Below are 25,518 nucleotides of genomic sequence, written 5' to 3' on the forward strand. Positions count from 1 at the left end.
CGCGCTCATTCCCCTGCACCCACCCTTTTTTCTGTGGTCAGCATGTGTTTCCCAGACTGGGCGTCACTGTCGCCTCCTTGACTCTCATCACTCACATGGTCTCCCAGCAGGTAACTTGCTTCAGCGCCGCTTTGCCTGGGTGCTGGTGATCCTCCAGTTCTCACACACCTGCACCTTGGGGTCGTTGAGTTTTAGTTTAGGTCTTCCGAGGAATGCACAGACCACACGTTGTCAGGCTTCCCTTGGCCAACAGTGTGGAGTCTTGGTTTTTCTGTTCTTCAGAGTTTGCATCCCCTGAGAATTCCTCTCCTGTGTCCTTCAAATAATAATGTGAGATGAAGATGATGATGATGGTTGTTGTTATTTAAAACTGCAAGACGTAGGCAATACCAGATCTTAACAGCTTGTTGTCTGTGGTGTCTTCCTTCCTTGGAATTAGGTATTTTTCGTTCAAGCTGCTGACAGGTATTTATTGACCAGGTACTGTGTAGAGGTCGCTGCTGCGTGTGGCTTCACCCAGCTCCTCTGCCCATCTGGTGACTTTGCAAGCTCACAATGTCCTGAATGAAAACCTAGTTCCTAAGCCCTTCCCCCAACTGGAACCATGGAGGGAGGAAGAACAGACCAGGTGAAAACATCAGGAGGAGGGTCCGCAGCTCGATGGTGATGAGTGTAGGGGAGAGGTGGGTGCTGGGACAGGATGAGCTGGGCTGGAGGAGGGTTTGCCCTAGGGAGGCAGCCCCAGGCAGGGCCTGGGCACACTGGTGGCATAGCTGAGGGGCTGCCTGCGTGCAAGGAGGACATGAGGCCACATACAAAGCTTAGGGCCACCCAGCAAGATGTGGGAGAAACTAGAGGGGATTAGGAGAGTCCGGGCTGCACCAGCTCCTGGGTGTTGGTTGGAGAAAGAGTCATGAATCAAGGAGCCCAGGAGGACGGGGAATCCCTGGAGGAGGTGGGTCAGTGGGAGGAGGACTGAAGACATTGGCAAGCACCAGTCTGTGCGGGAGACGTGCATGGAGTGGAACGGTCACAGCAGCAGCTCACAGGGAGGGACAGCCTCGGAAGAGGAAATCCATGCGTCTTCCTTTTGCCCACGGGAGAAGAGATGAAAGAGAGGAGAGGGGCTGGCCAGTCAGCAATCTGGACAGTTTAGATCATTCAAATGCGTAGCCGGGGTTGGGAACCAGTGGTTTAGCTTAAGATCAGCTAGATCTGTGTGAAGGACCATCGTCTCACGGAGATTCAGACTCATAAAAATGTGGGCCACACCCCAGGACCCACAGCCACACAAGCCGTTCTTATGTTGTCCCAAGTGCTCTACCGTTAGGATTCCTGTTAAAACCTTTTTTAATGTTTTTCCTACCCTGTCTTATTGGTTTAAATCAAATTGCAGAAAAATAAAAGCTCAAATATTATCTGTTATGTCAAAGTTACTGTTTGAGCTGTAGATGCTGTTTTCAAAACAGATCATCCTCCTTAAAGCACCCATCTCTCTCCACTGACATGTGCCCCTGTGTCCAGCCGCACCTTCCAGCAGAGTTCCCTGCAAAGACGCTTCCCTGCAGCCTCTGTGGGTCAGGAATTAGAATGGGTGCAGCTAGGAAGGCCTGTGTCTGCCTCGTGATGTTTGGGGCCTCACCTGGAAGACTCAGAAGCCAGGACTGGCAACATCCCAAATCCCAATCACTCGTGTGTTTGATGGTTGATGCTGCCTGTTGGGTGGGACCTAAGTTGGGGCTGTCAGCCAGAACACCTACACATGACCTCTGCAAGTGGCCTGGGCTTCCTTCCAACATGGCGGCTGGGTTCCAAGGGCAGGCATCACATGAGAGAGGTACATGGCTGGGCAGAAGTCTTGTTTCCTCTGTGACCTTGCCTCAGAGGACACAGAGTGTCAATTTTACTCCATCTGTAGTCAACACAGTCAGAGTCCCACTTAGGGTCTAGGGTAGCAGAAATAGACTCTGCCTCTGGATGGAGAGTGGCAAGGTTCTAGAAGAGCATGTGGACTAAAACATGACCATGGCCATTTTTGGAAAATGTAATTTGCAACAGTAAATAAGTGAATGTGTATTATGTCAGATTGTGATCAACACAATGGAACAAGATAGAGTAAGAGGAATTGGGACCACCAGGGGTGGGGCAAGGTTCTTTTCTGCAAAGGCAGCCAAGCAGGGCTCACCGAGGAGACCACATAGCACAGCCCAGCAAAGGTGAGGCTGTCGCCAGGTGGCCCTCTGTGGTCGGCATCTTCCTGGCCAGGGAATTGTGTTTGCACTGTTGTGGCCACCTTAAACTCAGTACTTGTTTGTAGTTAACATCACGTGCTGTATGCTTATGTTCTGCTGTATTGTGTAAAACAAGCTGAATTTTACCTAGATTTTTGTGTTGTACTTATTCTCTGGTAATATGACTGGAGAAGTATTTTATGTCTCAAGAATTATTATGCATTTCTTATTTCTCTGTCCTTTAATTTGGAAGGGTCAGTATAAAAATACTTTATTCAGTATATTCTAGCTCATTCTCCACATACAATTATATTCCAATATTTGTAGGGTTTATTCTCTCCAAGCAGCATGATCAATCAGAAAATTGGACAGTTTTAAAAAGTGGTCCAGAGAACCAGCAAATATGAAGGCAGGCTAATAAAAATGCATATCACTCTAACAGTTTCAAGGCAGTTTCCTCGGGAGACTGAGGTGGGAAGGTCGCTTGAGCCCAGGAGTTCAAGTCCTGCCTGGGCATCCCAGTGAGACCCCACCTCTTAAAAAAAGAAAGAAAATGGTTTTTTAAATCATTTCATTTCATATAAGATTATTTTCCGAGGTTGGTGCATGGCATTGGAGTTGCCCAGCAATTGGAAAAAGACATGAGCGTTTAATACTGGGCATTCTTTCTAAGGCTCTTAAAGTGAAGGCAATCACATAAGGCTATCTTGCTTCATGGGTAATTAAGGCATTTCCTTCTGCAATTCCCAAATCTAATGAAGAAGAAGGAATTTCTCTTTTGCTGAAATATTTCTTGTAAGGGTTTCATTTCTTCTCATTGCTCCGACTTTGGAAAAATGTTCTTTTTACCTCTGATTTTCTCTTGTAATGTCTTCCTGAATTGTGAGTCGGGGAAAAAAGTAAAAGATTCGCTACAGATTCAGACTTGCAAAAAAACGCTTAGAATCTTGCTGTCCGTAAAACTGAAACATCCAGCCTCACAAATGTCCACATTTCTCTCTCATCTGTGAAGGCCCGTTGAGACTGCTCAGTTGGTGTCTCCTCTGTCCACAGGACATGGCCGTAGCCATGTGTGGAGAAGGGTTGTGATGGTGGCCATCACGAGACCCAGATAACAGGAGTGGTTAGGAGCGCAGCGGAGGAGCCGGTCTTCCTGGGTTTGAGTTGCAGCTCCACCTCTTCCTGGCGGGTGGCCTGGGCGAGTGCCTCACACTCCCGTCAGTGCTCTCAGCTGTAAAATGGGAACGATCAGGTTGTCTACCTCCAAGACTGTTGTCAGGATTCACTCAATGAACTCCTGTGCTTTGAGTGTCTGGCGTTCAGTGGCAGGGGACCCTCCATGTGGGGACAGAGACTGCCACCCATTCCTTTCTGAGGATTCAGTTCTTATAGACTACAGTATTACTCGTGGGAGCCAAATTACGTGCAGTGTATTTTCAGATTTTATTGACTCACCTAAGAAAGGCTCGGGGACACTGTTGTGTTCTGATGTAAGAGATCACTTGTTATATTATGCTTTTTAAATGTTGAAGGCAATACTCATCAGAGTATGCATTAAGTAGCATTGAACCACATTTTTAAGGTGACTCTTCAACTCACCAAGAATATCGTGGCCGCTAAGGTCCTGCGCACCTGGGGATGCGTCGTGGGCGCCGAGGAGAGCGTAGCCTCCTGTTAACGTAGCCTCCTGCTGCTCTTTGGGGTAGACCAGCCGTTTCCACGCACAGGCTGCACATTGTTTCATGGCCTTTGCAGTTGAGCTTGTGTTGGCCTCTTTCCGTCGTGAACCATGGACGTCTCTCCTTGACCTCCTCCCTACCTGGGAGAGCCTGGCTGGCCACATAGTGGAACTGGAAATGCCTCCATGCTGACGTGTCTGCCTTTCATGAAAGATAGTAGCAAAAGTTATTGTTATACGTTACAAAAAACTAGTTTATTTTAAGACATGGACTTTTTTTATATGTACATCTGAAAATGACTTTAGCAGAGATTCTCGCTAATACATGGAGTTGTGCTTCCTAAGTATTGATAGCGGCATATATATAGGATTCCCACAATTTGCAGTTGTACAGTTCAAACACCAAACTGTTTGTGGGGAGGAGGGCGATTTGCAGTGATCTTTTCCTCAACTCAGGCCAGTCTATACAATACTATTGATATTTACTGCCTTGGAGCAGCCTTGGCAGCCTTGTGTTCTGAGCTGCTGTCAGTGGTTTAAACATTTCACTTGGGTTAGCCTTGTCCCTTCGACTAGGCTGGAAGCCCAAGAAGGCAGGAGACTCGTCTCAGATATTTCCTGGTGTCCCTGAAAGTCCAGCACAGTGTGTGCACGTGGTATGTCCCTGATGGAAACTGCTTCTCAAAGTGGAAGACAGGGAGCACCTCTGCAGGCCTATAGGGAGGTAGTAATTGGATTTGCGATGTATTTCTTTTCTGCAAGTATGGTTTTATGTGATAGAAACCAATGCTTCCCAAAGTTCACATTGTGGAAACTGAAGCCAGCAAGATACTGTGAAGGAAAATGCTTGGAGAATGTTGCAGCCTGTCTCCCTGTTGGAGTTTTTGATGCACAATACCAAATTAAGGGCTCTGAGAAATGCTTCATTTGAAAATACCCTAGTTTAACTTACACTCTTTCTTACCAAACCGGCTTTGCCACGCCCTTCTGCTTTGGCTGTGGAGATGCTGTTCCAGTCCTGGGGACCACAGGTGTGTCCTCACGTGTGCTTGGGGAAAGTGGAGTTTTAATTACTTACCCAGCAACATTCAGGACGTCCTGAGACCTCCTCACTTCTGATTTGGGAAAAGTCTGTGAGCAAATGGGATTTTACTAATATGAAAACCCAGAACATTCCAGATGTCATAGGAACACAGGTTCTAGGTGTTTTTTTTTAGCTTGGGAAAGTTACGATGACCCATAAGCCTGCTCCACAGGATGGCTGTAGCACAGACACCTTCCCCTGGGACCCCCATTGGCTGTGTGTCCCCCAGCTTCTCATTCCTCTAGAATATCATGCCCAGGTTAGGCACTCTTTCTATATTCCCCAAAGCTTCATAACGTGGTTTCCATATGTGTCCTTTTTAACAGTCTTGTTGTTTCATACTCATTTTGGCAAGACACCTTCGTCTTAGAGTGCCTACATCCATTTCTGTTGAAACCCGTCATAGTTAGCATTTCTCCATGTCTGTGCTTTTATGCCCTCCTGAAAGCTGGTTCCATTTAGGGGTGTTCCCTGTCATTTTCGTGCTGTGCAATAGTTGATGAAGATACCATAGTTTATAACGCACACCTCAAAATTCATTTCTTCTCATGTAACAACTTTTTTAGTGCTCATACTTGTGTGCCTCTTGGAGTTACTTGTTGATAGGACAGTGTTAACGGGGTCGTTTCTTTCTGGTTTGAAAGTTGAGAAGTAGGTCATTACTGTCATCATCATAGTGGGGACACACTGAGAGGTTACTTTCTACTAAACTGTTTCCTAATTGCACTCCCTGCAGTATCTTATTCAGTCCCGACTTTCCCAACGCCTCGCAACCCGATGATACAGAGACGGGGCAGCAGTGGAGAGCTCAGCTCAAAGTGCGAAGTTGTTTAGATTTCCACGTTACACAAACACACAAACTTCTCAGGGGAAGAGCATGATGAATTTCTTTCTTTTTTTTTTTTTTAAACTAAAATTAGAATAGGCCGGGCCCAATGGCTCACACCTGTAATCCTAGCACTTTGGGAGGCCGAGACGGGCGGATCACGAGGTCAGGAGTTTGAGACCAGCCTGGACAAAATAGTGAAACCCCATCTGTACTAAAAGTACAAAAACATTAGCCAAGCGTGGTGGTAGGCGCCTGTAATCGCAGCTACTTGGGAGGCTGAGGCAAGAGAATTGCTTGAACCCGGGAGGCAGAGGTTGCAGTGAGCCGAGATTGCGCCCTTGCACTCCAACCAGGGAGACGGTACAAGACTCTGTCTCAAAAAAACAAAAAAAAAAACAAAAAAAAACAAAAACAGAATAAGATCCAACAGTATCTTATTCTGTACCACAGTAGTAAATATGTTATTTGGAATATAGCTTATAAATAAAATATTTAATTTACTTAAAGCTGTCATGCCCACCACCCTCCCATAGTGAAAAACAAAAGAAAAGGCTAGGCCCAGTGGCTCATGCCTGTAATCCCAACACTTTGGGGAGCCGAGGTGGGCAGATCACTTGAGGTCAGGAGTTCGAGACCAGCCTGGCCAACATGGTGAAACCTGTTTCTACTAAAAATACAAAAATTAGCCAAGCTTGGTGGTGCGCACCTATAATCCTAGCTCCTTGGGAGGCTGAGGCAGGAGGATTGCTTGAACGTGAGAGGCAGAGTTTGCAGTGAGCCGAGATAGTGCCACTGCACTTAAGCCTTGGTGACAGGGCAAGACTGTGACTCAAAAAAACAAACAAAAGAAAGAAAAAATTCTACTTAAAGAAGAAAGACCTTCTGTGCATCATAAACGGCAGGCACATTCACCGTGCATGGCAGCCCCACACCGATGTGTGGCAGACAACCTTAGCAGGGCAGCTTGACACTGCGGGTCCGATTCTGCCATCAAGAAAGCTGCACAGACCTCATCAGAAGCCACTGATGCTTTGGTCCTATTGAGGGTTCCATCTCTCTGTCTCGGAGCCATACTCTAGATGCATCACTGCAAGCTGTGGCCTGAGTGTGGTGATGGTGAGGATGACGCTGTGGTGGTATTCCTTTCTTTCTTGCCTCTGGCTCTTCTCTCCCTCACTTTCCCTCATCCATTGCCAAAAATGGGTTTGGAGGTCATTGTGCAGTGGGTTTGGAGGTCACTGTGCAGTAGGTCTGGAGGTCAGCCTCAATAAAAGACCAGTTTTCAGCCCTCACAGCCTCCCTGCAGTGTTATTAGCTGTTCCTGATTTGGATGTGTGAGCCCAAGCCGCCACGTGGGCTCGGAGGGGTGCAGAGATTAACTGGAGGCTTGCCAACCGTTTGTCGCACAAATAGCAGTGCCAGTTAACTGAGATACGATAAATCATTTTTCTCAAGATTGAAACCTTTTATCCGTTGTGTCAGTTTCATTATTCGATAAGCGATTAGTAGCAGCCATTGTCATTTAGTTATCTGTAGTTAACAACTCAAAGCTGCTGCCAGCAGGGCACCCGCTTGACACCTGCACCCAGGTGGAAACCCGTCCACTGCCCACCTCTCCAGCAGAAATTAGGCCAAACTGGCCTCCTACTGCCCCTTGGCCGATTGGAGATTCGTATCTGACAGGTGTCTTCTAATTTTTTTAACTTACGCTTTGACACATAGTTAAGTTCTGCTGTAGTTAAGAGAATAGTAAACAGGTGAGCATTATTCTATTACCACCTACTGATCCTTTTATGAAAATATTCTTGCCTTTTAATTTAAATGCCAACCATCTTGATTAGAGAAATAGTGTTATTCCTTCCTGCACCCAAGCCCTGACGTCAGCATGACCTGGCGGTAGAGCCAGGCCCTGCCAGCTGGCTACCCCCTGGGGACCTTCTGTTCACCATCGAGCCCAGTTCATCTGGAGTAAGGAGAGAGGATGGAGGACAGCTCCCAGCCTGCAGGAACAGACCTCTGGAGATGCCAAGGGCCTGAAATCTGTGTGTAGGTTTATGTAGACAGAAGTAACCATATATTGAAATTGTGGTTAATGGAAAGCAAAGTCATTTTAGAATGTTGCCAAATCGTGCTCATCAAAAGACGCCTGCATATTTTTTTAAAATTGGGAACCACTGAAAGAGATTAATCCTTGACAATTTTTTCGCTTTTTCACTCAAGTCTAATTTATCAGAAAAAATAATTCCACCACTAGCTAAGTGTAGGAGAAGAAAAAAATCACTGAATGTGTGTATCATTGAGACCTATTTAATTATTCTACCAGTGTTCTGGCTTTCCCCATAATGAAGACAGGAGTGTGTGTGCATGCATAGATACATGCATATTGCCTTTAATGAAGATCTTTTTTGTTGTTGTTGTTGTTACGGAGTTTCACTCTTGTTGCCCAGGCTGTAGTGCCACGGCGCAATCTCGGCTCACTGCAACTTCTGCCTCCCGGGTTCAAGTGATTCTCCTGACTCAGCCTCCCGAGCAGCTGGGATTACAGGCATGCACCACCACGCCTAGCTAATTTTGTATTTTTAGTACAGATGGGGTTTCTCCATGTTGGTCAGGCTGGTCTCGAACTCCTGACCTCAGGTGATCCACCCGCCTCGGCCTCCCAAAGTGTTGGGATTACAGGTATGAGCCACCGTGCCCGGCCTAATGAAGATCTTTTAAAATATAACTCGTAATTTAAGATGTCATTCTAAATCACATTTCTAAAACTTTCCAGCACCTTTCTCTACTACCTTAAGGTTACTCTTTGGTATTTTTGTAGCGTGGCCATACATTTTTGTGAGGCCTGGAGCCCTGTCTTGTGCCTTCCACACCCGCAGCATCTACACTGACTGTGTGGTAACTGCCCACTGTATGTGGGGACTGCATATGTTGATCCTTGTGAAAGCTTTTGGTTTATTGTTTAAGAAGAAGCGGTTTTGAGAGCTTCTCAGCCACTCCAGCTCCCCAGCGCAGTCCGTCTCCAGAATAACCAATAAAAACTTTTTTTTTTTCCTAACTAAAAAACCTGAAGACCATTCAAATGGAAGGTTCTGGTCTGCCCTCTTAATTGTATAGTAGCTCAGTCCCTTCTGTAGGGATTGTATTTTTAAGGGGACTTCCCAGTACATTTGTTTATGGGGGTATTCTTTGAAACCACGAGCCACAGTCGTCTTCCACGTAGCATTTCGGGGTCTCGGAGGCTGGTGTTACACGTGACGGCCCACAGTTTGGATGCAGTTAGGTCACTGTTAACCTGCTGTTTTACTCTGAAAGTGGACCCCAGGCATTTTTAATTTCAGTGATTAACAAAATCATGTCGGTAAACTGAGAGACTAACAAAGGATTGACCAACTTTGAGTTTTGCCAAGCAAGGGTATTTAAAACAATAACCACTGTGGACTACCACCATGGTTTCATAGAAGAAGACTGCATAAGCGCCGATGGGAGAGAGCAAGCGTAAGCTCTGGCCGAGGTACAATTAACTGACTTACCCTGATGCTGCTCAGAGCCTCTTTTTCTAATTTTATTGCAGATGGGAGAAAAACATTTTGTATTAGTGTTTAGGAAGCTCTGCTCAGTTACCACCTAGTGGAGAAATCTAGGAGAAAGAGCTAAAGATGACCTGGGACATATGTCAGGTTTCCTTGACTCCAGGAACGGGAGTGAGAAGATGGATGCCTTGGAGGTGAGCCAGCAGGCTCCAGAGTCCCTCTAACTGAGCCCCTATCTTACCCATGAAAGCTGTGGGGCTTCAGCCTAGTTCTTACACCTCTGGAATGGAGATAGATTAGTACTTCACTCATGGAAAGGCTGGGAAAATGGAATGAGATAATGCTTTAAGGCCAACTTTCTAAATATAAATCTATGGTAAGTGCTCAGCATGGTACCTGGCTCAGCAAAAGTTAGGGATGGTGACGGTGATGATGGTGAGAGGTGGTGGTGGTGGTGACGATGGTGGTGGTGGTAGCAGTGATGATGATAGTGGTGATGATGATGGTGATGGTATGATGATTAATATGGTACAGTGGTGATGATGGTGAGAGGTTATGAAGGTGGTTGTGACAGTGGTGGTAATGATTGTGACCTTGGTGAGAGTTGGTGATGGTGGTGGTTGTGAGTGTGGTGACCATGGTGAGAGTTGGTGGTGGTGGTGGTGGTGGTGGTAGTGGTGACAGCAATGATGATGATAGTATGATGATCAATATGGTATGGTGGTGATGATGGTGAGAGGTTATAGGGCTGGTGGTGACAGGGTAGTGGTGGTGATTGTGGTGACAGTGGTGAGAGTTAATGGTGGTGGTGGTAGTGGTGATGGCAAGAATGATAATGATGGTATGGTGACCAATATGGTATGGTGGTGATGATGGTGAGAGGTGGTGGTGGTGACAATGATAGTGATTGTGGTGACGATGGTGAGAGGTGGTGGTGGTGATGATGATGATAATGGTGATGGTGATGATGGCAGTGTGATGACCAATATGGTATGGTGGTGATGATGGTGAGAGGTTATAGTGGTGGTGACAATGATAGTAGTGATTGTGGTGACGATGCTGAAAGGTGGTGGTGGTGATGGTGGTGATGGTGGTGGTGGTGGTGGTGGTGGTGATGATGATGATGATGATAGTGGTGATGGTGATGATGGTAGCATGATGACCAATATGGTATGGTGGTGATGATGGTGAGAGGTGGTGGTAGTTATAGTGGTGGTGACAATGGTAGTAGTGATTGTGGTGACAATGGTGAGAGGTGGTGGTGGTAGTGGTGATGGTGGTGGTGGTGGTGATGATGATGATAGTGGTGATGGTGATGTTGGTAGCATGATGACCAATATGATATGGTGGTGATGATGGTGAGAGGTGGTGGTGGTGGGGGTGATGATGGTGGTAGTGATTGTGGTGACGATGGTGAGAGGTGGTGGTGGTGGTGATGATGGTGGTGGTGGTGGTGGTGGTGGTGGTGATGATAGTGGTAATGGCGACGATGGCAGTTTGATGACCAATATGGTATGGTGGTGATGATGCTGATTATGATGTTGTTGGGAGCAGGAGATGAGGAACCTGTATCTTGATGCTTCCCTGAATGTTGGGGGTCAGGTCTGAGATGTGTCAAGCGGGGCAGTGTTCTGACTTCCATTCATTAAACTTGTAAGTCACGATTTGTGGGTGCTCCTGATGTGTGCCCATAACAAACCTGCTACACCAAGAATGTAGTTTTATAGTCATGAGTTCCGAATAGTCTCATAGACCATTGATCCTGCTTCTAATGACTGTCAGAAAGAATGTGTGAAGGCCAGCTTCTAGACCAGTGTCCTCACGTGCAGGCGTCCTCGAAGGTTTGTTTGTTAGTAGCCATAAACGTGCAGCATCCATCGGGAGGACACACACCCCTGCAGGCCAGCTTTTGTCTCAACATCACTGGAGAGCTGCATATTACGTTCTTATTTTTGTCTTTCCAGTTACACTAAGTCCTCACTCAACGTCATTCATCAATAGGTTCTTAAAACTTCGACTTGAAGCGAAAGGACTTATAATGAAGCCAGTTTTTTTCCTTATCAGCATCATAATGAAACAACTTGCGAGGAAACAAAGTTATTTGAGGACCTGCTGTACACAGTTTTGCTTAAAGTCACACATTTCCAAGAACCTGTCAATGGCATTGAGGACTTTCTGTACAAAAATCACTATGCGTGACAGCTCAAATAATAAACAGTTGTTTAGAGACAGTGGTACTGCGTCCCCCTCCTCCAGTTCAGTCCCCCACCCTGAGCATTGATGGTGGGGTGTGCATCCCCCACCCCCCAAGCCTGTTCCTAGAAGGCCATGGTGCACCTGCTCTGTGCAGAGGCTGGGCGAACACCAGCCCGAGCCTGACTTAAGCAGGATGGTCATGGACATCGTTGGCACTCACTTCCCTACAGGGAGGTGCACAGTGAAGAATAAAACACAGGTGATTTCAGATAGTGGCACGTGCCTGAGGCGATCAGCCCCGATGGTGTGGCAGGGCAGGTACTAGAGATTGTGTTTGCAGTGAGGGCCACTAAGGGGGGCGGAGAAGACCCGTGACAGCAAGAAGGAGCCCCACTTGTGCTGATCTGTAAGGAGGGTCTTCCAGGCACAGAGAGTGGCTGATGAGAAAGGGCCTGTGTGGAAGGAACCGGGGCCAAGCGAGGGAGGCAGATGCCGCGTGGCGTGAGGAGGGTGAGAGTCCATGCCACAAAGGACTGTCATCCATCTGTCGTGGGCTGAATTGTGACCTCCAGAAAGAGATGAGTTGTCCTAACCCCCACTACCTCAGAATGTGGCCTTATATGGAACTAGGGTCATGGCAGATGTCATTAGCTATACAGGAGGGGAGGGGATGGACCCTCAGAGGCGAGATGGACATACAGGAAACACCACATGGAGACTCGGGCGGTGGCTGGGGCAGCGCGGCTGTGGGGCAGAGAATGCTGAGATAAACGCCACCATCAGAAACCAAGAGAAAGGAAAGGGACAGGTCCTCTGGGGAGCCTTCATGGGGGGCCCTGGCGTGGCCTTCAGGCCTCCGAGGAACCCAGAGGAGGAAACGCGTTTTTGTGGTTTCACGCCACCCAGCGTGCGGTGCATTGTGGCAGGTGCAGGCCGCTAGTGCCCCCCACCCAGTCTCTGTGTCCTCTGCACAGTAGGGAGCCGGGGAAGGTGTGTGGCTACTAACGTGAGCCTGTTAACATTGAAAATTTCCCTCTGGTGGCTGGGCAGAGTGGGCTGCAGGGGCTGAAGTAAGCAGTGGTGACAGTGGCTTCCCCAGGCATCAGCGCCACAGGAGGAGAGACACAGACTCTGACTTGCAAGCAGAGCTGGCAGGACTTGCTGAAGGAGTTAATATGGGAAGTGACAGGACACAGAGGCCAGGGCCGGGAGACCAGGAGGCCAAGAGCGGTAGAACGTCACATCCTGGAGGGGCGGGGATTTCACCTTTTGTTTTGTTTCTGTATAAGATCATACCATGTATATTCTGGAATTTTACTTTTCTAATTTAACACCCCGTGGGTCTCCAGTTCTTCCACAAGCTGTTTGAAAGGCCACAGGGCACTGCATGGAATGCGTGGTCTCTAATAGGTTATGCCAGCCCCTCTTGTTGGGCATTGAAATTGCCCCAGCAGTTTTTTAACAATTACCAGTAATACTTCCCTGAACGTCGTTGCACATACATTCTGAAGCGCTCACGCTTTGCTCCTGTGGACATCTCTGCCTGATTGGAAGCTTGCGTTGCACATTCAACCCATGCCTCCATGGCTGGTGCTGGACTGGGTGAGGACACCATGAGAAACAGCTAGACTTGGGACATCCGTGTTGGCAGGGCCATGGGTGAGAACAGAGAGTTTCTCAAGCGACATGCCAGGAAGAGCTGGCTTCCCCGCACAAGCAGTGCTACCAAGGGTCCATTTGTTACCGAGTCATTCATTCAGCAGACTCGTTGAGAACATGTGTGGTAGGCACGTGCTGGGCTCTGAAAATAAACAGACAAACACATGACCCACGCACCCAGCCTGAGCCCAGGAGGCTCCTGGTCCCGTCCTGGAACAGCCGGTGACTCAAAGCTCAAATATCATCCCCACCTGGACAGTCTGCAAATGACTTTCCTTCTTCCCTCATCCCCTTTCCCATCCTCACTCTCTTCCAAGTATCTGATTGCACGCATGTGCACGTGTGAGTAGGGGAGAGGCTGTGTGTTTTCATAAGCGAATCCTGATTTTCTGACAAAAGAGACATGAAACAAATATGTTAACAAGTAATGTCACTCCCTCTCATGAGGGGGTCACTGGCTGCCCTTACAGAAGGCCTTGGAAAGAATTACTTCATGCATTCCTGTTCATTGGCGGTCTTTGGCCTTTGAGAGTGGAACTCTGCATCTTCTTGTCCCTCCTGGATGAATACAGGACACTTAAACATTTAAAGGGGGGACACAGAGATGGGCAGGACTGTGAGAGTCCCCCTGAAAAGCGAGATTTCATAGAAGTATTGAATTTTACCAAAAGTTTCAGAAGTCCAATTTGTTATTAGATTTCTATAAATATAAATATTTATATGATATTTCTTGCGTTGAATTCAGTATGTGCTCAAGTTAAGTGTGGTTTGAAAAATGACCAAGTCTCCTAAGGTGAAGTTTGTGTGTGAACGGGAGGGCCGGGGTCGCTGGGTTCCAGGCGCAGCCATGAGACACCTGCTCTGCACCCAGCTCTTCTTTTGTTTTGCTCACCGAGAAAAAGAAGACTCAGGAACCACAGAACTAACACAGAAGTCAGTTAGAAAATTACTCACGTATTCGCCCACTATGTGCAGACAGAGTCTTAATCTATTGCCCAGGCTAGAGTGCAGTGGCACGAGCTCGGCTCTTACTGCAGCCTCTGCCTCCCAGGTTCAAGCAGTTCTTGTGCCTCAACCCCCCAAGTAGCTGGGACTACAGGCACATGCCGCCACGCCCAGCTAATTTTTGTATTTTTAGTAGAGACGGGGTTTTGCCGTGTTGCCCAGGCTGGTCTCGAACTCCTGGCCTCAGGTGATCTGCCTGCCTCAGCCTCCCAGAGTGCCAGGATTACAAGAGTGAGCCACCACACCCAGCCCAGGTTGCTTTCTTTTCATGGGTCTTTGTCCTTTGGAGGGCCTTGACCTCACGCAGCAGGGGAGGATGCTGGCCCACACCAAGGCACCAAGATTTTACCCCCCTCTGTGTGTGGTCGCACGTCCTCCTCATGGCCACGCTGGGATGGAGGTGGACTCTGAGCACAGACAAGGGACCCATGGCCCAGAGCCCAGAGTCACCCGCAGCCCCCCTGCGCCACTGCTGCCCGCATGGGGTGCCCTTAAGTCCCACATCCAAGTTCCCTCCACCCCACACTCTCCCTTGGATTTGCGCTTGTTCTTTCTCTGGCTGTGCACCTGGCAGTGCTAAGAGGAGAGCCTGGTGGGCACTTCCACCCTGATCAAATTCAGTCATTAACCCCACTGAAACCTGACACGGCCTGCGTGCAGCTCACTGTGGAGGGGTCACTGCTGTCCTACCACTTTTTTTTTTTTTCTGGAAGTTTGCATGTCCTACACTATCTATAAATATGTAACTTTTTTTCCAAAGAATTTGAAATGAAAGAATATGAGAAAACCCCTAAATAATACATACATGGTATAGATTGATGCATAAAACAGTCAGCCCCTGGACTCCATGGCTCTGTGGAATGGGCGGTTTAGTATTCCTTTTTCTGGCAACTCACTTAGGGCTTTTACAGGTGCAATGAGCTTTGGTGAAAATAGCCAATGGGTACCTCATATCTTGGGCCCCAAATATTCCTATTTAGGACAGTGTATTCTGGATGCCTGAGTGACTGCAAACCCTCCTCCTGTGTAACTTTGTTACTGTTTTTCCTGTTTCAGGAGAGATGCTCATTTTGTCTCCTGACTGTAGCAGTTGGGGGTCTTGAGACCATTCCTGAGTTCAGACCTTCCCAGGGGAGATCAGTGACCACAGATGTGCCTCGGTGAATTTCACAAAGCCAGCTTAGCGTGACCCAAGTCTCCAGCTTTACCGAACTTTGTCATTGTTATTAAAAAGATGATTTTAGTGTGCTGATTAGAAACTGGGATCCACATTCAACGTAAGCACAAACTTTTTTTCCCAGTGGGCCAAAGCTCATTTCTGATCATTAAAAGCTAATCCTGAAAATTAGCTGGAGCATGGTTCAAGCATACGTTGTAATCTGTTAAAAGCAAAAATAATAATTTCAAGCAGTGTTCTGCGTCTGTGTGGAAAGAGCTGGTCTACCCCAAAGAGCAGCAGGAGGCTATACCCTCCTCCCACAATTCCAAATAAAATATATGGAGACAGCACAGCATCCGGAAGAACTGGCATTGGTAAATTATTGCCTCCAAAGAATATTAGTTAGCAAACATACTTTGAAAGCCATCTTCACAATCATAAATTCAATAGTACTTCTTTCAGTCACAACTGAATGCCAGTAGGGGCAGCCTTTCGAGTTGTTAAGCAGTTTAGTAGCAAATGTGACATACAGTGTGTGTGCCACAGTGAGATTTCAAATTGTCATTAATTTGTAAAATTTAGGAGAAGAAATGATATATTGTGACGAGATAATAGTTTTCTCTGTATGTACTCCAAGCTATCAAATACTTCTAGCCTTTAACTTGGCAGTGTTACTCTTGGCATTTTATTCTATGGAAACAACTAAAATGAATGGAAGAAAAAATAATATTCCTGTTCAAGATGCTTATTAGAGTGTATTTGATAGACTTTGTTTTCTAGGAAAGCTTTAGACTTTTAGAAAAATTGAGATATTATAGGTTATTCCCATAGGTTTCCCACCACTTCCCCCTGACAAGTTTCCCATGTTGTGTGTGTGTGTGTGTGTGTGTGTGTGTGTGTGTGTGTGTGTGTGTGTGTGTGTGTTTTGGTTTTTGTTTGTTTGTTTTTGTGACAGGGTCTCACTCTGTCACCCAGGCTGGAGTGCAATGGTGCAATCTTGGCTCTTGCAACCTCCGCCTCCCAGACTCAAGCGATTCTTGCCCCTCAGCCTCCCAAATAGCTGGGACTACAGGAGTGTGCCACTGGCTAATTTTTTTTATTTTTGGTAGAAACGTTGTTTCACCATGTTGGCCAGGCTGGTCTCAAACTCCTGACCTCAAATGATCCACCCACCTCAGCCTCCCAAAGTGCTGGGATTACAGGTGTGAGCCACCATGCCCACCCTCTCCCCTGTTAGTTTACCTCTTTCATTAGTATGGTACATTTCTTACAGTTCATGAGTCAATATTGATATGTTTTTATTAAAGTCCACACTTTATTTGCATCTCTTTAGCTTTAACCTCATGCCCTGTCTCTGTTCCAGGATCCAAATTCTATTCCGTTGTCATGTCTCCTTAGCCTTCTCTTGGCTGGGACATTTTCTCAGACTTTTCTTGTCTTTGATGACCTTGAAGGTCTTGAGGCATGCTGGGCCAGGTGTATGATAGGAATCCCTCTACTGGAATTTGTGCAATGCTTTTCTCAGGTTTCATCTTGAGTTACGGGTTTTGTGGAGAAAGACCACAGGGTGAAGTGCTATTTCCATCCTATCCTGTCAAGGGTATATACCATCAACTTTATTTATGGCTGCTGATGTTGACCTTGATCCTTTGACTTGAGGTAGTGTCTGTCAAGTTATTCTGCTGTAAAGTCATTGTGCCCCTCCGCAGCCCATACTGAACTTTTGGAAGGAAGTCACTGTGCACTTAAGGAGTTGGGCATTAGACCCCCTGTCCTTGAGGGTGGGGTGTCTATGTAAATTTTTTAGAATTCTTTTGCAGGGGAGATCTGTCTCTCTCCCCCATTTATGAATATATTCAATTGTCTATTTGTATTCATGTGGACTTGTGAATATTTATTTTGTATTCTAGGCTGCTATCCAATACTGCTGTGGCCCAGGTTATTCCACCTTTGGCTCCTGGGGGCTCCTCTGGCTGCTCCCGCACCCTCTTTGCCCTACACCCCATCTCTGTGGGGTTTCTTTTGTTTGAGCCCTTTCCTTCCTTTCTGTCAGTACAAGGTGCATTTTGTATCTTTCCTGCCACAATCTTAGAATCGGCTGTTTCCCAAAGAGCTCTAGTTCCTTTTACTGGAGAATGGTATTAGAAACCAGTGTCTTGGAGCTAGGCGTGCTCATTGCTTCTGGGGTGCCATTTCTTGGTTCTCTTGGCCAACAGAGTAAAGAACGAAATATGTGTATACTAACCTGCATATGCATATATATCTACAAATATTTCTATATGTAACCATCTGTATCTATATTTAACAGATTTCATATTCTTACTGGCATAAAATTGGAAATAACTAAGTGTTTTAACATAAAGAATGGCTACAACTATGTTAATACTACCTCCATGATGCAACTGTTATAAGGGACAGGTTGGAAAACTATGGAAACATAATACTTTACATTAAAAAATAGTATTTTTTTTGTAGAGACTCCAACAAAGGTCTCTGTTGGAGTTACGCTTACAATGTGATAGTTGTGTGTGTGTACGGATATGAACTTTAAAGGAAAAATGGAAAAGGTAGATAAGCCATGGCTTATTCATATTAAACTAACATAAAATTAACTTTGCTTCTGCCATAATATTAGTCTTCCAGTGAGTTCTTGCTGAAACCTGAATGAAGTTGATGTATTTAATTTTAAATGAAAGAAATGAGACACTTTTTATTCCGTTGTTGTGTTAGCCCTGCAGTGCTTTTTCAGGCCCTCCCAGATTAATAATGACCTTGTTTACTCATTCACAGTAACCAAAGAGCCTGCTAAAAAAGTTGTGAAGTTAAGGTCAAAGCAGTTTCATGGGAGGAAATCTGTGAGTGTTTAAAGGAAGGTATTTCCATAATAGCAAGAAGAGCCCAAAGTTGGGAATTCTTCTTTTGCTTTTCCACTCTGATCTTTGTATTAATGCTTGATTGACTGAATAAATGCCATGTATCTTATGGTTTTCATGATTTCTCAAGCCACACGTCAGGATACTTTTGGGAATTTCCAGAGAAGTCCTTAAATGGAAAAGCTAAAATTATCTCTAGTAGATATTTTCACCAGTCTTCAGTTCAGATGGCTTACATATAAGAGGAACATGATTGACTGGATAACCCTGAAGTGTATCATTTCACCCGCTGTAGTTGTCAGAACTCAACTACAAAGATGGCAGATCAAATACTTCAAGAAGGGTGGTTGTTTGCCATTGTGGAGGCTGGTGGTCCAGCGATCACAGCCCCTCAATTACGGCCCTGCGTGAGAGCACAAGCAGCAGTCATTACATAATTATACCTCTGATTAGTTGCTTGAACTGGCCATTGCCTTTGAAATATGATAACACAATTTGGAGTTTTATTAAAAAACAATTTTTTTGGAATTTTTGAAAAAGATTTTGTGTTTAAGAAAAAAGAACCAAAGGGCCTGCAATATATTCTGTTAGAGGAGATTAAAAAGAAGAAAGGGATGAGGGAAAAAAAAGAGATGAATGTTTCCCATTATCACTCATTTCTGTCTCAGGAGGGCTAAGGTGGCCCCTCCTCACCAGCCTTCCCCTCTCGGCATCACCAGCCCCCAGCCTGCTATCCGCTTCACAGAGCAGCGAGCCAGTCTTTGGAGAGGGGACGTGAGAAGGGGCAGAAGTCAGGGGACCTGCGGCTGCTCCCAGGCACCAGTGCTGCTCAACACACACAATTGTGTGACCACCACTGAACAAATCTCACAAGAAAGAGGTGCATTTTACTCCACACGTCATTTGGTTTTGAAAAACTAATTTGAACCTCATTTTTTTCTAAGTGAGAATTTGGTTTGCTGTGTGTGTGTTTTCAATTTGGATTGCCAAGTATTCAGTCCTAATATATGTTATGGTTGGAGTGCATATAACACTGTGCAGCCGAATAACTAGACCTAGAAAATAAAACTGATCACGGTAAAGTTATTTTCCAGGCAGGGGATGCGTCATGATACTGGCTGGGGCCCAACCACACCCAAGGCCTCGTCGGTTTCTGTTCTCATGCTGTTGTCATATACCCAGAAGTAGGGGAAGCCCAGGAGCCATGGAGCCTCAGTGTCAGTTCCCTGACAAGCCATCCTCCAAAAAAGCCTTTCCTTTGCAAAATGAACAGGCACTCCGTGAAAACAGGGAGAGAAATTTCTGTTTTTCACCGATGCATTTCTCACGTTCATCTGACAATGTGCAAAACAAAAAGTCTACATTAGAAATTTATCATGAAGTTATACTCTACTTCAACTCACTTCTTTTCAGTCCCTGTGAAAACTTAATACTCTTGGTGTTGTACTGAAATACCCAGTGGATTTGGGGTGCACCTGTACCCTTGATCTCCACTTCTGCGTGTTTCTAGGCCAAAGGGAAAACCAACTCTCTACCTAATTGGAACTTCTGGTTTTATTGCATATCCTAGAGGTCTTGCTTCGTTTTTATTTTCCCGGGTTGATGGTCTTTCCATGTGCACCTACGTTAGCCCACTATGTAGAACGCCTTGGCAGTTTTCACAGAGTAAGAGGTTGAAGGAAGCCACCAATGTGAAAATCATATTTGCTGTAAAGAAAGAACCATTGTGAGTTGTTGGAAACCAGATTAAAATTCCATAATTGGAGATTGATGACTTTTATTTCATGAGTTTTACTTAGTTAGGTGTTTTATCTTCTGTGTTTTGTGGCTCCAAATTACGAAGACTGTTGGCCTTGCAAGAAACTGATCACGGCAAAGTTATTTTCCTTACTGAACACGTGTCCTATATATTTGCTTGGCCTCGGGTTTTGTTTAATCCCTTCAAAGGCCCTTTGAACTGATGTTTCAACATGACTCCTTCTCTGTGAGCTCTCCGCTAGGAAGCGGCCATCATGTCAAGCCCCTTCACAGCTAAAGTAGTGAGTTCACATAGTCGAAGAATCTTCTGGGTTGCATCTTATGAAAAAAAGAAATCCACTGCCTTTTTATAAGAGAACAGAACATTTACACCGTCTTGTTGAGCAAATGAACGTTCAAATGGCCAGCACAAAAGAAATCCCCAATCTCTAACCTCACAATGAAATCGCCACGGACAAAAGATCACGGGATACCGGGAGCACTAAACTGGAAGTGACACAAAACCACAGCAGAATCCGCTCACACCTGCCGAGGTTCCTGGGGGATGATCTTTGTGTAAAGGATCCTGGTGCCGCAGTCAGCCTGAAACACTCCAAGGAGCAGAGACGCTCCCCTCTGCAACAGTGACATTTATACTGATGGCGTCTTTTTAAATAAATTAATACATGTCTGATGTGGACAGAGTAGTGCTGTCTGACAAGGTGATCATTTGACTTTTCTTAGAGGTACAAATTTACGCTCCCTTCTATGAATAGAGAGGGCTATTTGTTTCCTTCAAAGACAAGACATTGTTAGAAATGAGTGGCACACCTCTTCAACCCATCCCCTTCCTCCATGGAGGTAAAAAGATCCTGTTAGTTCTCATAATTGATTCTGAGGGCTGCAGCGTGCCTCATTTAGCTGGCCCTGCTCGGTTCACGCCAAGGATGTAATTCATGCACACTTGGACGTCCAACATGGCTGACGCGCCTTGGACACACAGCCTCGGCGCTGCATCATTTTTTAATCAGCTATCTGAGGAATATTTATCTGATCAACAAAGAGTGCTGTCAGGAGGAGACCAGAGGTGACATTAATAAGCCTGTGGTTTCCTGGTACAATGATGGAGGAAGAGTTTGGAATAAAACCCTGCTCGTTTGAGCATGCCAGCAGACTAAAGAATATTTTTATTCTGCTTATAAAGAGCCAGTCAAAAGAGTCTCAGTTTGAAGTGTTCAGTTAAGTTTAAGTCTCAGTGATAAGTTTTCAGGCATTCACATGTGTTAGTAAAAAAAAAAAACAAAAAACTTTTAGAGAAACAAATTAACAAATTTTATTTCAAAATAAAAATTGAAGTTCCTCATGTCGCAGGAACCCAGATGAAAAGCTGTAGCTTCTAAAAATAGGGAGAGGTGTAATAATTGGGAGCTGTTAACGCTAAATGATTCCAGCTACTCTAACTTAGTAGAAAGACGTAGTAAGCTGCACACTTTCCCCTTCTGTCTGTCTTTGAAAAGATCGTGACTGTCTGTTAGTAATTATAAGGAGCTGAGTATATTATGCCAGGCCTCGTTTGGTCATCCAGACACAAGATTTGCTGTTTATAACAATCAGATGCCTTAAGAAATGTTCTGTGAATTAAAGTTTCTATCACACTTTCTTTTCTAAGTGCATCACTGTTTGTGCACCACATGAGACCCTCATGAGTGGAGTGACACCCATCCCATCTGCCAACCTGAAGACGTAGAAAGTCCATACATAGCCAGTGTAGACATCAGCACACTTTGTCCACGTTAGGATCGTGGTACCAGAAGGTGCCACAGTGATCTCTCTTTGTAATTCAAAGACTGCCTCATGAACTCAGTTTGCTAACGCCTTTGGTGTTCCTCAACAGGAGGGCTCTGTGTGTATTTTCCGGAAAATTAATACCATTGTTATATTACACAAGGATAAATAAACATTTTGTCTTAGAGTTTGGGAATGAGTCTCTCTGCATTCTTAACCTGAGTTTTTCAAAGTTTTGATCCTTTTAATCCTTAGAAAATACACTAAAAAAGTACAAAAAATTAGTCGGGCGTGGTGGCGGGCACTCGTGGTCCCAGCTACTCGGGTGGCTGAGGCAGGAGAATGGCTTGAACCTGGGAGGTGGAGCTTGCAGTGAGCCGAGTTGGCGCCACTGCATTCCAGCCTGGGCAACAGTGCAAGACTCCATCTCAAAAAAATGAAAAAAGAAAATACATTCCAGCCAGCATGATGATGAGTTTTCCATGTGTGTTTTAAATTCCCAGCAGTCGGTGATGATTCCCTTGTTTGACCTCTTGCTGTGATACCCACATGTAGCACTCTTGTGTTTCACCTGAGTTCACGGTTCACGTTTTGGCACCATTGTGGGGACAGTGCTGTCCTCCCACGAGTGGCATTCTCTCCCAGGCCCACTGACTGTTCTGCCTACCCAGATTAGAGCTCAGAAAGTTCCATTTAATTTGCAGACTAAAGTGAGAAGAGATCAGTCTCGCTGGAGACTGACAGTCAGTTTGTACCACATCTGGAATTATACTTGTGGGATTTCATGTCCATTGAGATTTGCATATGTGTTTTTAAACACGTAAGACAGTGCTGAGACATCCTGCCGCATACATAGCTATGGGAGGCATTGTGAAACTCTGTTTACGAAAGAGACTTTTGCTTATGCAGCAAGCAAAATAGCAGAATGGAAAACACTAACGGAATGCTCACACCCTGCTGCCTTTTTGTTCAATAACAGGTGAAATTTTGATATTAGAATAATAGGTTTTGTGAGAAATAACATTAGTAACAAAATCAAAATAAGTTAGCCTGTGTTTAAGAGGAAGAAACTGTATTCCTGAAAGTAGAACAGGAATTTTACTAAAAATTTGAATGAAAATAAAGACCCGGAAAGTTTAGTCTATTGCTAGTCCCCCTGAAGTCCCCGAGAATCACCTTTTATTCCAAAGGCCTGAGACCAGAGAGAGGCTGCCAGTGGTGGGCAGTGGCCGGGTGGCACCAAACATCAGCTCGGAGCCTCCTGGTTCCATTTGTCACAGTGTCTCCGTAGCCCCTCAAAGTGATTCCAGGCAGCAGCATCCGACATAACCCAAGGTGTTATTGATGATAATAGGATTGTATTTTCTCGTTGAGAAGCTTCTAAACAAGGGAACTTAGAGCAATCAATGCCCCCGGAGACCGATGCACGTATCAGGACCTTGGTATCAGCCAGAAAACGTCCATTTGTTTAAGGGGAAGAAACAGGCACGACATTTGCACATTAAAATGGATTATTTCATCAATAGGTTAATAGAAAGCCGGGCTGCAAGTTCACTTCCTGCTTATACATCCTGTGGTAATGGGAGAGCAGAGTGTGAAAAATGGAAGGCATAAAGCGGGTGAGGAAAGAGGCTTCCTGCACTCCGGCACCTCTCCCCTCCCGAGGGGTGCCCAGCCTCCATTCTGCCTATTTATATGTAAATATTGCTGCAAGAGGTAAGTTGTACTCTTGAGGAGTGCAGCCTCCTCATGGCTACCTCTTTCTGGAACTTGTGAAATACTGTCCCAGACACCAGAGCTGCAGCAGTTAAAAATTAAGCCCATGCCTAATTCTGCATCATCATGCCTGGGGCCCCTGGTACATACCCATCAAGCATTTCTAAAGCAAACATTTGAGACCCGGGACAGATTTGGTTTCCTTCGTTCCTCATGCATGGTATTTGTACCGGTGGGTACCTGAAGATCCTTTTCCCAGGTTTGGAGTTACCTGAGACAGATACTTAGGTAGGACCTTATAGATAGTGAAGAAACCTGAAGGTATAGACATAAAGAAGTCTTCACTTGTGAAAAATTAAATGTAGACCTGTATCCTGTAAAACTGCAGATGCCTGCTAGTTTAGAGGTTGTTTTTTACTAAATTATTATTATTATTATTATTATTATTATTATTATTATTATTCTTTTGAGACGGAATCTCTCACTGTCGCCCAGGCTGGAGTGCAGTGGTACGATCTCAGCTCACTGCAACCTCCGCCTCCAGAGTAGCTGGGATTATAGGCGTGCCCCACCATGCCCAGCTGATTTTTGTATTTTTAGTAGAGACGGTGTTTTGCCATGTTGGCCAGGCTGGTCTCGAACTTCTGTCCTCAAGTGATCCGCCCACCTCAGCCTCCCAAAATGCTGGGATTACAGACGTGAGGACCTGGCCTATTTGTTGATTTTCACACTGCAAAAGAATTGTTAGATGTGTTTAGTTATAATAAGTTAATATCACTTTAAATCAAGAGGCAACTAAATCACAGCTAGTTTTTACTTGTGAATAATGTAAAATTTGCATCTTAAATATACAGTGCTTTATCGCAGAATTTTATTTGCTTCCTTAAAGGCTCAGGTTTCTCGCGTATGTTTTGTGTTGTCTCTACAAAGAAATCCAGTGTAGATAGAAGCACTTGAGATTCATTTCTGCAACATAACTCATCCCAGGGGCCTAGTCATCACCCTGGGTCATTAACTCATCCCAGGGGCCTAGTCATCACCCTGGGTCATTTTCTGGCCACCAGAACTTGGTGCACACGCCGAAGCTACAACCACAGCCTCAGCTGTACTGTTCGAAATGGAGAATTTTGGCTCAAACACTACAGCAGGCAAGATGAGTTAACCTGTCGTAAGTCAGGAACACGTTGGGGTTGATTAGGGAGCTGATCGTTGGCCAACTCATGCCTTGGGAACCAGAGGGCCAGCCTGGCTGCCTGCTTTGCGGGCTTAAGACCTGCCTCTGGAAGGGTAAGGGCCTGCCCGTCCCAGATAAGTGCTGCTCACCTGCATTAAACAAACGGCCACACAGAGCCCAGTGGGAGCCTGCACTGGTTTCTCTTCCTGCCTGTGGAAGTTGAGAGAGACAGACGGTCCTGTGAGACCCCTTCTTCAGAAGGTGAATGACAGTGACTGCCACTAAACATTCCGTTCCACCTGCCTGCACGGCAGGCCAAGCCCTCTAGCCCTGTGACCTGGGGCTGTGCCTTTGCCTGCATTTACCTGAAGACTTGAGCCACCCTGTTTAACTCTTGGGTTTTTATAAAATGTCTCCTGAAGGGCGGAGAGAACGCCTCAAGTCGATGTCTTCCCTGCCACAGATGTCAGCATTTCTGAGTGATAGTTGGGAGGGTAAGGGCCTGGTGGGGTGGAGAATGTGTCTCTGGAGGGTGGGGGCCCCATCTCAGTGAGCCAGCCAGGCACTGCACACAGCCTGAGTGGTGGGCCTGCTGCGCCCTTGTTAAATTGGTTCTCTTCCGAACCCAGCGTCCCACTGTCGGTGACTTGGCGTTTTGTCCTTTCTCCTGAGAACCTGAGGTGGCATTTGCTCTTCTGGTTCCTAGGAGCTCCATTTAGAGCCGTAACTCCCCCGAGTGTCAAAGAGAATAGACTCCTCCCTCCAGGACAGCAGAATGGCACTAGGGTTTTGCTGCTGTAGGTATTGCCTGAATCAAAATCTGTCTGGGGAAGACAACTTCACTTTTAACAGCTCTTGGTTT

The 25,518-nt window shown here is 45.8% G+C and overlaps 1 protein-coding gene across 15 annotated transcripts in view; it reads left to right on the forward strand.

The window, feature by feature from the left end:
- Nucleotides 1-25,518, forward strand: part of AGAP1 (ArfGAP with GTPase domain, ankyrin repeat and PH domain 1) — a 640,400-nt gene that overhangs the window by 497,634 nt on the left and 117,248 nt on the right. The gene's annotated exons all lie outside the window — the stretch shown is intronic.

The sequence above is a fragment of the Pan paniscus genome, chromosome 13 (genome assembly GCF_029289425.2).
Source record: "Pan paniscus chromosome 13, NHGRI_mPanPan1-v2.0_pri, whole genome shotgun sequence".
NCBI lineage: Eukaryota > Metazoa > Chordata > Mammalia > Primates > Hominidae > Pan > Pan paniscus.